This window comes from Mastigoproctus giganteus, chromosome 13, assembly GCF_048544385.1.
Source record: "Mastigoproctus giganteus isolate SK-2022 chromosome 13, ASM4854438v1, whole genome shotgun sequence".
In the NCBI taxonomy this organism is placed as follows: domain Eukaryota; kingdom Metazoa; phylum Arthropoda; class Arachnida; order Uropygi; family Thelyphonidae; genus Mastigoproctus; species Mastigoproctus giganteus.
The window spans coordinates 56,621,156-56,635,700 of NC_143587.1; the positions used below are offsets into that span (position 1 = coordinate 56,621,156).

At 38.6% G+C, this 14,545-nt stretch overlaps 1 protein-coding gene across 1 annotated transcript in view; it reads left to right on the forward strand.

Annotated features, from left to right (window-relative positions):
• The window catches only part of mTor (serine/threonine-protein kinase Tor), a 704,297-nt gene that overhangs the window by 249,188 nt on the left and 440,564 nt on the right, over positions 1–14,545 (forward strand). The window lies entirely within an intron of this gene.

Sequence of the window (14,545 nt, forward strand, 5' to 3'; positions counted from 1 at the left end):
ATCATGAAATTGTGAGTAACAAATTTCGTCATCCTGCTGATAAGGAAAGGTAGGACTACTAATTAATCAGCAGGAACCCTAACTAAAATGGCTGAAAATATTCAAATTGTTTGTAGGGTATTGTGTAGGATATAATAGTTACATTTAAAATAAATGTAATTATGCTGTTACAACTGAACATACTACCACCAGGCCATTTCTTTTCCAATTGGCATTACTTTTTTCTTGTTCAATGTGTGCAGTGAGCTCATGACAGCTTTGTTGATTTGTGTGCTGAGATTCATACAGGGGCTTTCACCTTTTAGAACAAGAAGTAATCACAGAGTTAATACAAAGTCAAAAAGGTTAGTAAGAAATGGCAAGTGTAGCAAAATCTCCCAACACTGTAGTAGGGTTCATTTTGTGATGGTTATGGTGGTGCATTCTCTTGAAAGATGATGATGTCTATCCAGTGTTTCTGCTGTTAGAATAGCTTGGTGTTTTTGCAAAAACACTCGGGTCAGTCTATGATTTACACATATGGGGGGTGCTTATAATAAAAGTGCATGCCTTCAGTTGCTGAACTTGTGCACCTGTATGTGGCAACTGAATTCTTAATTTTTCTGGGATCCAACATTCATGGCCTAGGTTTCGGGCTACTGCCATAAAAATCTGGTGTGTTTGCTGTGCACTGCAACCTGTGCAAATTCAGAAAGGGGATCCTGATAGTTCAGGTCCCTGGCTTCAAACCACTTCAGCTCCTGCTTCAACAAAATGGGAGATCCTGCAGTGACTTTCTCAGGATCAATCAGCTACTGGGTTTGTCTGCCGTAGTCAGCTGTGCTGACACCATGTCTCTTATTTTCGTGATAGGAGAAACAGGATTCAAGATGGTGGATGTGTGGGTATGGTGCTTGGTTAGCCCCGGCATCCATCCTTCTTGCAGAAGGATGGAAATTAGTACCCACTAGGAACCTTATCTTTACTTTCAGTCTTTAATTTCTTATCTTTACTTTCAAAGTCTCAGATTTAGTTACAGCTGTTTAGTTAGGCCATTTGTTCCTAACCCATTAAGGATGCCAGTGATGGAAAGAGAAAAAAAAGAGATATAGAGACTGAAGGCAGAGCTGATCGTATCATACTAGAAGGTAGTAAAAGTAGCAAAACCCATAAATAGCAAAAAAAAACCCCTTCATACACTTAGTAGGTTGCAGGGAGATGTTCCATTGAAACAGAAACTGAAATGGCTGCCCTAAAGAGTCATTTGCTCCCATAACATTCTATTTTATTAAGCTCACAAATACCACCAGAGAAAGACCAATCATTTGTCATTCCTATATCTGTATTTCTTGCTACACCCCTTCTACTAAACTGTAGTGGTAAAGGAAAACTACAAAGAACTGAAACATATTCTATACTGGAATATAAGTCCTCAGTACTTTGGAAGTCAATCAAAAAAGTGAATAAGAGAAAAAAAAAAAAGAAAAATTGCTAACTTCCTATATTGGAATTTTCATGGATTTTGACAAAATATATGCAACATCAAGGTCCTACTGCAAAACCATGAACCAGTTTGCCTTTCCTTGAAGGAGATATATCTGAGGACAAAGGACCCACTTTGCATCCTTACTATCATTTGTGAGGATAATATTGGAGCTGGTCCTGCTTATGAAGGAATTGCCATCCGTGTGGGAGGGTCAGGTGAATTGGAAAACTGTTAGCCTGAGAAGCATATACAGACTAATAGATTAATAGCAGCCACAAACAGAGGTGAAAGTGATTCTTGTACTGCCTCTATTGGGACATAACAGCAGCCTGAAAGTGAAGTGGTGGAAATAATGGTCTGCTTGGGGTAACACGGTACAAGCAGATACATTGGTTGTGTTAGGGTTAGCTAAACCAAAAAACAGGTACAAGTATACCAGCTTGTATACTTATGCTAGAATTATAGTGAACAAATTTGATGAATTTGAAATATTGGTTAAGTCAACAAATGCAGACATAGTAAGGTTGTTGGAAATATCATGCCACTCAGACATAAGCAATGCAACATTTTAGTTTTTCTAGACAGTGCATGCAGCAGGTGATGTGAGTGACCAATGCAATGTTGAGACAGTTGGTGTGACATAACCTGGAAAAACTAAAATGAGGATAGGAGTTTGCTATAGGCCAAATGACTGTGATCAGTATAATGAACGGCTATACAAAGTGGACCAGTCGATCACAGTGTCTTATAATGGAGGACTTTAACTTTCTAGATGTTGACTGGAACTTGTGGGTTGGTCACTTACGCAGTAGCAGAAATTTTCTATATTTAATGGATGACTGTTTTGTACAGCATGTTAGAGAGGCAACAAGAGAAAGCAGTATTCTTGATGTGATTATTAGCAGTAACTCATCATGCATTAAAAATATCCAGATAAAGGAACGACTAGGTGGCAGTGATCATTAATATATTGATGTGAGGTATGTTTAAAGAGCCCTTGTGGGTCACACAGTATAATTAACATCCTCTCCACACCAGATGGAAGAGTGCTTAGTTTAAGTGGGTCTTTTTCACAAAATGACTGAGTTAGTCAATCTCAGGCGAGGACAGCATGGTTTTTCTTCCAGCAGACAGCAAATTGACACAGTACACATGCAGTTTATAAATGTATTATATACAGTGCAATATGGCTTAAGTTTCTAATATGCTTAAAACCTGACAACAGCCAGACAGCCATATTTAAAGATATAAATACTGTCAAGGGTAAGGAATTTTGCTTTTGAAAAGACATCTACAGTGGTCTTAGACAATTTTTAAATTCCTTTTAGTGGGATCAACTGATGACATTACCAAATACAAATTATGAATGAGAGGTATTCAGAGAAGTAATCGTGGAGGTGATTACTTCTAATACACGCAGCGAAAAGTGATTCTTTTAATACCATGACATTGCACAAAGTGAGACCTAAATGGATGTCACATGAAGTGAAGACTAGGGGCAGAAAGAAAGATGTGTGAGATGATTATAAATTAGCAGGAGACATGGACTCCTACAGCAATTACAAACTAGTCTGCAGTCAGCTCACTAAGGAGTTGATTGATTGATTGATTGATTTGGGTTTTATTGGCGCACTAGCAACTAAGGCTATAATGCGCCCCACTAAGGAGTTGGGCAAGTTAAGACAGGTTATGAGAAGTCCTTGACTAAGATTGCAAAGAAAAGTAGCAAAGAATTCTTTGCATATATTAACAGTAGAAGGAAAGGGATAAACAGTATTGGCCCTCTAGATACGATTAGCATAACTATTCATGATCCTATTCAGATTGCTGACAAACTGAATTAATATTTTGCATCTACATTCATGCATGAAGAAGTTTTTAGTGATGGGAAACCAGAAGTATACCAAATTATAACTGGGCACTAACTGAGTTTGTTATGACTGAGATGAAAGTGGAAGAGAAATTGCTGAAACTATAAGTAAACAAGGCACCAGGGCTGATGGGATCTATCCAGCTGTATAAAAAGCTGCAGCAAAGGAGATAAGTAAATCCTTGGTCATAATTATGAGAGCATTCTTCAATTCAGGGAAGCTTTCTACAGATTGGAGGTGTGGAAATGTGTGTCCTGTTCCCAAAGTGGGCCAAAGTGCACCCTGAGCAATTATATCCATGTAAGCTTGACTTCTGTTTCAGGCTAATTAACGGAACCAGTGGTTAAAGAAATATTGCAGGATCACTTTAACAGGAATCACAGAATGGGTTAGTTAAGGGGGTGATGATCCGTTCCAACCAACCTAATTTCTTACTATGATGCAGTAACAAAAGGATTGGATGCAAATAATAATTTTGACATCACATATTTAGATTTCTGTAAAACTTTTGACACTGTGTCTCATGAACGACTGCTGTACAAATTGGAGCAGTGTGACATTTGGGACAAGTTACTCCTATGGATGATGGGATGGTTGAATTCCAGAAGACTGAGAGTGGTTTCAATATGCACTATTCTTCTTGGACTGATGTTATTAGTGGAGTTCCTCAAGATTCAGCGCTGAGTCCCTAACTGTTTTCAATGTTTATTAATAATATTGCTGAAGGCGTTATCAAGCATCTGGCATCTAAATTTCCAGATGATACAAATGTTGGCAGGATTGTTAATGACAGGAATAAAGGCATAATACTTCAGCAAGACCTAGCAGAATTTGGGAGATGGACTGAGAAACAGCAATTGAAGTTTAATATTGGTAAATGCAAGGTACCACATATGGATAGCAGAAATCTCAGAATGACATATCAATTAGATGGTACCTCACTCAAGGTGGTGGAGGACGAAAGCAACTTAGATGTAACTGTACAATCTGACATGAAGTTCTGTGAGCAGTGCAGACAGGCTACAGAACAGTGCATGGGGTTCTGATATACAGAAACTTTAAGGAGGTGAATTTCCTATTGTATAAGGCAATGGTTAGGCTATATCTTGAGTACTGCATATAGCTCTGGAAACCTCATTGTAGGAAAGATGTGAACCTCTTGGAATAGGTGCAGAGAATTTGTCAAGAACATGAAGAGGTACTCTTACCATAAATGACTGGTTCTGCAAATTGCAGTACTTGAAAGTAGGCAGTTTACAGGAGTTGCAATTAAGGTGTTTAGAGATTGAAATAGATTGAATAAACTCAATGGGGATGGCATTCAAACTCTTTCACACAAGGGAACATAAATTGAATAAGGGTGGTTGTAGGACAGATGTGTGTAAAAATTTGCTTTCAGCCAGAGAATAATTGATTGTTGGAACAGACCATCTGGTGTTGTGGAAGTGCATAGTTTGAATGAATTTAAGGAAGAATTAGACATGTTATTAGAGGGAATGGACAGATGAGATGGGTAGCAATTTTTTTTTTTTTTGTGTGTGATGCTGTAAAAGCTTTCTTCCTTGTTTCACGTGCCAGTACTACTACTGATAATAATAATAATAATACACTACTGACGATCCCCTCCATTTCTTTTTTTTTTATAATGGGAATTAGTGCCTTTTTTTTTTTTTTTTTTATGTGCTTACTTGTGTATTTTCTGCCATTGTTCTTTTTCTCTGCTCCCCTTTTCTCCTGCTTCATTTATTTGGGGGTAATAACTATCCTGTTAGTGGGAAACCAAGCCCCCTCCCCCCCAAGTTATCATGGTTGAAATCACTACAGTCAGTTTGGAGTCCATCAGGTATGCTTATTGCAGAAAATATTGCCATGCCATTCTTTCATTTCCAAAATCATGTTAGAATGAACTATAATTGGGTAGATCCTGATTATATTTCTGCAATATCTCTTCCACTTTCCCCTCAGTTTTCATAAAATCATTTTGTTCACTGTTAGAATTTTTTTCACTTCTTTCATCCCCATCCTTAACATGTTGACTGCCAAGCTAGTTTAAGAACAAAAAATCGCCCGGAGCCAAAAAATATTTAGTAAATAATTTGATTAATAATTCTAAAATTCGAAGAAGATATGAATCAGAAATTGGCAAAATTTCAAAATATATGTGGAACACATATATTTTGGGGCTTAGAGGGGAACAGGTATCCTGTGTGTTATCAGACACTCAGCCTAAAACACTGATGGATCCAATATCTCTCTATTACAGAAGATTTAGGAGAAGTCCGGTTGGCCTGCCTCCCTAAAATCCACTCATGCACACCTTCTCGATGGTAAGCCCTGTTACATCACTTTTGTGGCAACGAACGTGTAGAGTGGTTCTCTTCAAGACGCCTGGTCAGCGTGAAGAGGAAAAGACCAAACCCTCCAGCAATGAGAGCACAACAATACAAATGGCCCTCAGTCCCCAGCAGCTTTCACTCTCCCTCTTACGGCAGCGAGAGGATCAGAGTGGAAGCAGAGGGTGCTAAGAATCTCTGGGTACGACCAGGCTGCCATGCACGGAAATTGAACTCGGGCTGTTATAACGTACAATCACTCATCGGTGAAGACAGGATATTAGAGCTGGAAAAGGAATTAGAAAATGTGAATTGGAATATCATCGGTTTGGCTGAAACAAGAAGAAGAAATGAATCACTTATAAGTTTATCAAGTGGAAATCTGCTGTACACCAATGGAAACAGTGAAAGGAGTGAAGGTGGAGTTGGGTTTCTGGTCCATAAAGATTTTAAAAACAACATTTTGGAATTCAAAAGTACATCACCAAGGGTGTCAAGACTAATACTCAAGATTTCTAAGAGGTACAAGCTAAATATTATAATGATTTATGCACCAACATCGAGCCATGATGATGAAGAGGTTGAAGAAATGTACACTGAAATTGAGAGTCTTCTAGATGAGCAGAAAACTCACTACACTATTATTATGGGGGACTTCAATGCTAAGGTTGGAAAAAGGCAAAACAGTGCAGAAAGAGGAACTATAGGAAATTTTGGAATTGGTGAAAGAAATAAAAGAGGTGAAAGACTTGTGGAATTTGCAGAATCTCAAGGAATGTCAGTAATGAACACTTTTTTCAAGAAAAGGGTGAACAGAAAGTGGACATGGAAGAGTCCAAATGGATTAACAACTAATGAAATCGACTTCATCCTCACTAACAGAAGATATATTGTGAATGATGTTACCGTCCTGAATAAGGTAAATGTTGGAAGTGATCACAGAATGGTAAGATGTACACTTGATATAGATGTAGGAAAGGAAAGGAAAAAACTGACTCGAGTAAATAATACAAAGGTCTTTGAAATAACAGAGGAGGAGAAAAAGCAGTATGTACTGGAACTTAAAAACAAGTTTGAGCTTCTGCAGACTGCTCAGGACCAAGATATCGACGAGGAATATTACAACTTTCTGAAAGTGATAAAGCCCAAGAAACTTATAGGGAAACAGAAATCCAAAGAAGAAAAAATTAGTCAAGAAACACTTGTCATGATGAACCAAAGACGACAAATGAAGAGCAAGAAAAACACTGACAGGGAGAAAATTGAGTATACTGAGTTATGCAAAGCCATTAGAAAGAGACTCAGAGAGGACATAAGAATATTTAACACAAGAAAAGTAGAACAAGCATTAAGGGAAAACAAAGGATTTAAATCAGCAGCCATGAGCAGTAATACAGAAAGACAAATGATACTGAAACTGAAGAATAGCAATGGTGTACTTATAAACAGCAGAGAAGGCATAATTCAAATAGCAGAAGACTACTATAGAGAATTATACAAGGAGCGAGGGAATGATACCAGCAGTGGGGAAGATGGATTGCAAAGTAGCAACACATACGACATACCCGATATTCTTCCTGATGAGGTAGAACATGCATTAAAGAAAATGAAGAATCGGAAAGCCCCGGGGGAAGATGAAGTTACTGTACAGTTGTTAAAATTGGGAGGAAGGGACATAACACAAAAACTGGCAAGGCTCTTCACAAAGTGCATTAGAAAAGGTGTGATGCCTAAGCAGTGGAATAATGCAATCATAGTTTTGCTGCATAAGAAAGGAGATAAATCAGAAATTGGAAATTATAGACCAATTAGCTTGTTATCCCACATCTACAAGTTGTTCACAAGGGTCATTACTAACAGATTAGAAAGAATACTTGATGAGAATCAACCGAAAGAGTAAGCTGGCTTTAGGACAGGATTCTCAACTATGGATCACCTTCACGTAATATCACAGCTAATGGAGAAAGCAAATGAATATAAAATACCATTATGCCTGGCATTTGTGGATTATGAAAAGGCATTTGACTCCATACAGCATAAGGCAATGTTTCGGGCACTGGAAAGACAAGGCATAGATACTCCATATATTATGATTTTGAAGAAAATATATGAGAGTGCTACATCCTTTATTAGACTAGACAAAGACAGTAGCAAATTTAAAATCGAGAAAGGAGTTCGACAAGGAGACACAATATCTCCGAAGCTGTTTACTGCTGCCCTTGAGGAAGCTTTCAGAAGATTAGACTGGTCGCAGAAAGGAGTCAATGTGAACGGAGAGTACCTAAACCATTTACAATTTGCAGATGACATTGTGGTCATAAGCCACGATCCCAAAGAATTAGAGGAAAATCTTAATCAGTTATGCACAGTTAGTAAGGATTTTGGACTAAAGATGAATATGGCTAAAACAAAAGTAATGATGAACAAGTATGCCACGGAAAGGGAAATAATGATTGAAGGAGCAGTAATTGAAAAGGTGGAGTCATATACTTATCTGGGACAAGATATCAGCTGTAATAATGATAAATGGCTGGAAGTCAAGAGAAGAATAAATTTTGGATGGATAGCATTCAGGAAATATAGTCACATACTGAAGAGCAATATCCCAGTTTGTCTGAAACGTAAAATAATGAATCAATGTATACTCCCCACCATGACTTATGGAAGTGAAACTTGGGCACTCACCAAAAGAATGGAAGAGAAGCTAAGAACTACACAGCGAAGAATGGAACGAATTATATTGGGAATCAGACTGTTAGATAAGAAGAGAAACAAATGGATTAGGCAGCAAACTCAAGTAAAGGACATTCTTATCAAAACTAAAGAACTAAAATGGTCTTGGGCAGGACACATAGCTAGAAGACATGATGACAGATGGACTAAGAAAATAACAGAATGGTACCCAAGAGGAGCTAGAAGAAAACCTGGAAGACAAAGGCGGAGATGGATAGATGAAATTCATGAGTTTTTGAGTAGTAAATGGATGGCCAGTGCTCAAAACAGAAGGAACTGGAAAGTTGCTGGAGAGGCCTTCATCCTGCAGTGGATTGAAGATGGCTGATGATGATGATGATGTGGAACAATAAAAAGAACTCTGGCTAAGAAAACAAGGAAAGAAACACAATTGAAAATTTACAAAGTAATGGCAATACCAACACTTCTTTATGGGCCAACCGGGCTAGCTGGGCGGGTAAAGTGCCTGCCTGGCAACCTAATGGTTGTGGGTTCGAATCCCGCCTCAGGCTTGGATCAAAGTACTGCAAAAGAAAACCTTGGGAGGTGCATTATGGCCACAGAAGCCAATGCACCAACAACTACCAAAAAAAAAAAAAAAAAAAAAAAAAAAAAAAAAAAAACCAACCTTCTTTATGGTTCTGAAACATGGATACCGAAACAAAGAGACATTAATAGAATACAAGCTGCAGAAATGAAATTTTTAAGATATTAGCATTAGCATTAGCATTAGTAGAGGCATTTGATGCAAGAAAGCAAGCTTATGCAGCATCAGCCAAAAAAAAAAAAATAAAGTAAAATAAATAAATAAAAAATAACCACTTCCACTTCACCCCTCTGTTCGTTCGAAATACCTGTCCAGCTGAGCCTTAAACTTATTTAGGCTATCAACTTCCACGACAAGGGATGGAAGTCTGTTCCACCTACCAACCACCCGCTGGCTAAAGGCAAATTTCCACACATCTATCCTACATCTGTCTTTCCTCAATTTGAACTTATGCCCTCTCAGGTGATTATTCTAAGCAAGATGAAGAATCCCATCAGCATTGAGCATGTTCAAACCATTCAAGGCTTTGTACACCTCTATCAGATCACCTCGCTGGTGCCTAGTCTCCAGACACTGTAATTCACAAAACTTAAGCCTTTCTTCGTGAGAAAGGCTTAAGTTTTGTTCCATTTCCCTTTGTTCCATTCACTAATCTTGTTGCTCTTCTCTGTACTCTTTCCAGCAGCTCTACATCCTTCATGAAATGAGGCCTCCAGGCCTGTATACAGTATTCTAGGTGTGGCCTGGCCATTGCCTTATACAAGGGAATAATCACCTCCTTATCCCTGCTAGAAAAATTCCTATATATCATTGACAATACGCCATGAGCTACTCTTGCAGCCCGTCTGCACTGCTCAGAGAACTTCATATCTGCCTGCACAACCACCCCCAGGTCCCTTTCATTCTCTACCACTGTCAGTGTAGTACCACAGAGTTGATACGTTGCTCTGGGGTTGCTGTTTCCCATATGTAGTAATTTACATTTATCAATGTTAAACTTCATTTGCCACCTCTCAGCCCATCTGCTCAACCTTTCCAGATCCTGTTGCAGCAGCATAGTGTCAGTAGTGTCCTTGACAACCCTGCCAACCTTCGTATCATCTGCAAACTTGGACATTAAGCTTGATATACCATCATCAATATCATTTATAAATACAGAGAACAATAAAGGACCCAATACTGAACCCTGAGGGACTCCACTAATAACATTAGTCCACGATGAGCAGTGTCCATTGATTACCACTCTCTGTCTTCTCCCCCTCAACCACCCCTTTATCCATAGCAGCAATTTGCCTCCAATGCCACACTGCTCCAATTTGTGCAGCAGTCTTCCATGTGCAACAGTATCAGAAGCCTTTCTAAGATCCAAGTATATAGTATCAAAGTTATTCCCTGCATCCAGTTCTTTTGTGACTGCATCATAGTATCCAATGAAATTGGTCAGGCAAGACTTCCCCTTAACAAAACCATGCTGTGTCCGAGCTATAACTGAAGTCTTGTCTAGATGATCCTGCAGTGCTTCTTTAACCAGTACCTCCATTAACAGGTCTATAATTACTTGTGTCAGCCTTTGATCCTCCCTTGTGAATTGGGGTCACATTTGCACATTTCCTGTCCATGGGTACCTCCCCTGAGTCCAAGGAAGCTCTCATAATTATGGCTAAGGGTTTGCTTACTTCCTTTGCTGCCTCCTTTAATATAACTGGATAGATCTCATCCACCCCAGGTGCCTTTCTTGTGTTTATCTTCAACAATTTCTCCTCCACTTTACTCTCAGTTATTACGAGATTCTCTAGCTTACTGCTAGAGTTGAATACACCTCTGGCATTCCCCTTGCTGAATAACTCCTCATGTGTGAATGTCGATGCAAAATATTCATTTAGTTTGTTAGCTACCTGAGCAGGGTCATCAACAGTAGACCCATCGATATCAAGTGGACCAATCTGATTCATCCCCTTCCTTCTAGAGTTTACATAAGTAAAGAACTCTTTGCTGTTTTTCTTTGCATCCCTTGCCAAGGATCTCTCGTAATCTGCCTTCGCCTGCCTAACCTCCTTTGTAACTTGGTTACAGATCAACTTGTATCCATCATAGGCTTCTGTGTCATGTGTTAATTTGTATGTATCCCATGCATTTTTCTTCTCTGCCATATGCCTCATTAGTTCATCTGACATCCATTTAGGCCTAAACCTTGAACAATATTTCTTAGTTGGTATGTAAACCCTAGTAGCTTGCAAGATAAGTTCTTTGAATGCTTCCCATTTTGAATTTGCTGTTGGTAACATCATCAGTTAATCCCACTGTATAGAATTAAATACTGTCTCAGTCCATCGTAGTCGCCTTTACGAAAGCAATACCCCTTCCCTTTACCCCTAATGGTAGTTACCTCTTTGAGTAACTCCAACTGCAGAACACTGTGATCACTGCCACCTAGTGGTTCATTTATCTGCAGATTCTTAATGCATGAAGAATCACTACTGATAATCAAATCAAGAGTATTACTCCCTCTAGTTGCCTCCCGAACATGCTGATGTAGAAAACAATCATGCAATAAATCCACAAAAGCCTTGCTAGTGTGTGAGTGACCAGTCCCCAAATTCCAGTCAATATCTGGGAAATTAAAATCCCCCATTATAAGACTCTCTGGTTTACTCGCCCACTCTATTTCTCTGTACAGTTTCTTATTATACACATCAGAGTCATTAGGCCTATAGCACACTCCTACTCTCAATTTTGATCTCCCAATGCTTATGTCACACCAAACTGACTCAACACTGCACTGTCCAGCGATGTCGACTGGCTTCACTTCCTTGGATTTTATGTGTTTCTTAACTAATAGCATAACCCCTCCTCCCTTCCTATCCTGTCTATCCTTTCTGTAGACATTGTAGACATATGTTAAAGGATATACAAAATTAGATAAAATACCAAACATAAATATTAGAAAGGAATTAAAGATTTACTCAATTAATGGCAAAATTATAGAATATAGACAAAGATGGAAAGAACATGTAGAAAGAATGGAAGATAATAGATTCCCTAAATTAGCTTGTACATATAGAGCAAAAGGAAAAAGAGACAGAGGAAGACCAAAGAAAAGATGGGCAGACTTCTCCAAGATCGGAACAGGCAGATCGCCTAATCCATGAAGATGAAGGAAGATAAGATAAGATAATTCTAAAATAAATATTGTAATGTCAGTGTTTCGTTTTTTCGCTTAAAATATGAAAAAAGTATTTTTTTTGTGTCGCATATATGTGTCTGACGTGCCCCCTTTACTTTATTTAGGTTACTTTATTTCTTGAGAAAGTCGTGTTGGCCACTTACGTGTGACACTATTACGGCATGCATATGAAGATCATTTGTGATTAGTTTATTGCATATGTGCTGCAATAAAACTAATCACATTAAAATAAACTCTCAAATGACGCAATAAGTTTGTCAGTATTATTAGAAATTGTGTGAAAACAAGTTTGTTAGCGCACTGTATTATCCCGATTATTATTGTGTTGTTTCTCTGCAAGTAGTAGTAGTAGTAGTAGTAGTGGCACTTGATGCAAGAAAGCAAGTGTAGGAGCTTATGCAGCATCAGCCAAAAAAAAAAAAAAAAAAAACACACCATACCCTCCAAATGCCTGTCCAGTTCCTCCTTAAATTTATTTAACCTATCAACTTCCACAACGACAGATGGAAGTTTGTTCCAGCAATTAACCACCCGCTGGCTAAAGGCAAATTTCCGCACATCTATTCTACATCTATCCTTTCTTAATTTGAACTTATGTCCCCGTAGGTTCGTATTCTGAACAAGTGGGAGGATCCCATCAGAATTCAGCGTGCTCAACCCATTCAAGGCCTTATAGACCTCAATCAGATCACCGCGCAGGTGCCTAGTCTCCAGCCACTGCAATTTGCAGAACTTAAGCCTCTCTTGGTAAGAGGATCCCTTCATTCCCCTCACCAATCGTGTTGCTCTTCTCTGTACACGCTCAAGCAAATCTACATCCTTCCTAAAATGAGGCCTCCAGACCTGTACGCAGTACTCAAGGCGTGGCCTGACCATTGCCTTATACAGAGGGACAATCACCTCCTTTTCCCTGGTAGCAAAATTCCTATATATCATTGACAAAACCCCGTGACCTGCCCTAGCAGCCTGTCTGCATTGCTCAGAAAACTTCATATCTGACTGCACAATTATTCCCAGGTCTTTTTCATTTTCTACCACCTTAAGTGTAGTACCACACAGTTGGTACGTTTCTCTGGGGTTACTTCTACCCATATGCAGTACTTTGCATTTGTCAAGGTTAAACTTCAGTTGCCACTTCTTAGCCCATCTGCCCAAATTATCTAGATCCTGTTGCAGTAGCACACTGCCATGACTGTCATTAACAACCCTGCCAACCTTCGTGTCATCTGCAAACTTCGACATTAAGCTTGATATACCTTCATCAATATCATTGATAAATATACAAAACAACAGTGGACCCAACACCGAACCCTGTGGGACTCCACTAATAACATTAGTCCACGAAGAGCAGCACCCATTGATTACCACCCTCTGTCTTCTCCCACTTAACCATCCTTTTATCCATTGTAGCAACTTACCCTTAATACCATTCTGCTCCAATTTGTACAATAGTCTTTCATGCGCAACAGTGTCAAAAGCTTTCCTGAAATCCAAGTATATGATATCAAAATTATTTTTTGCATCCAGTTCCTTTGTCACCACATCATAATAACCAATCAAATTTGTCAGACAAGACTTTCCCTTAACAAACCCATGCTGTGTCTGAATTATTGCTGCAGTCTTGTCTAGATGATCCTGCAATGCATCTTTAACCAGTGACTCCATTATTTTACCTGGAACAGAAGTTAAACTAACTGGTTAAACTAAGTTTGTACAAGTGTGTTGTAAAAAAAAAAATCTAAAAATCAATGGCTAAAAGAAATTACTAAAAGAAGAGGAACTGAGAATTGCTGAAAATGTTAATAGTAGTTCTGAAGATTAAAAAGATTTCAACTCATGATTTGGTAAAAGATCCTGAAAAATATGGAATCAAGCTGTTCAGAAAATATTGAAGGATATACTGAAATACTGGAAAATATTGAAGAAATGCTTGAAGACTGGATGGCAGAAGAAAACACTGATGAGCAATTTGAAAAGACCTGAGATTGAAGTGACTGAAACAAATGAAGTTATTGAATGGACTGAATATGAAGGACACCAAAAAAGATTTGATTTTACAGGCAAATCGGGACTACAAATAGATGTATCAAGAAACATTACTCATCTCGAGTTATTTTTGAGGACAAACAAACAGATATACTGAACAGAAAATTGAGAGTACCTGAGTTTTGCGGCAGAGTCATCTAAAAAAGTGGGTTCCAACAACTGCTGATGAGATTGAGAAAGTTTTTCAGACTTCTTATGTGGATGGGACTAGTAAGATTGGGGAGTATTGCATCTTACTGAACAACCAAACCTGTCTAAAAAAATAACGTAGTAACAAAAATTGTCTCGCAACAGAATTGAATTGTTGTTGCACCTCATTCACTTTTCAGACAATGAAACCGCTATTCCAGGAGACAGGCTCAGTAA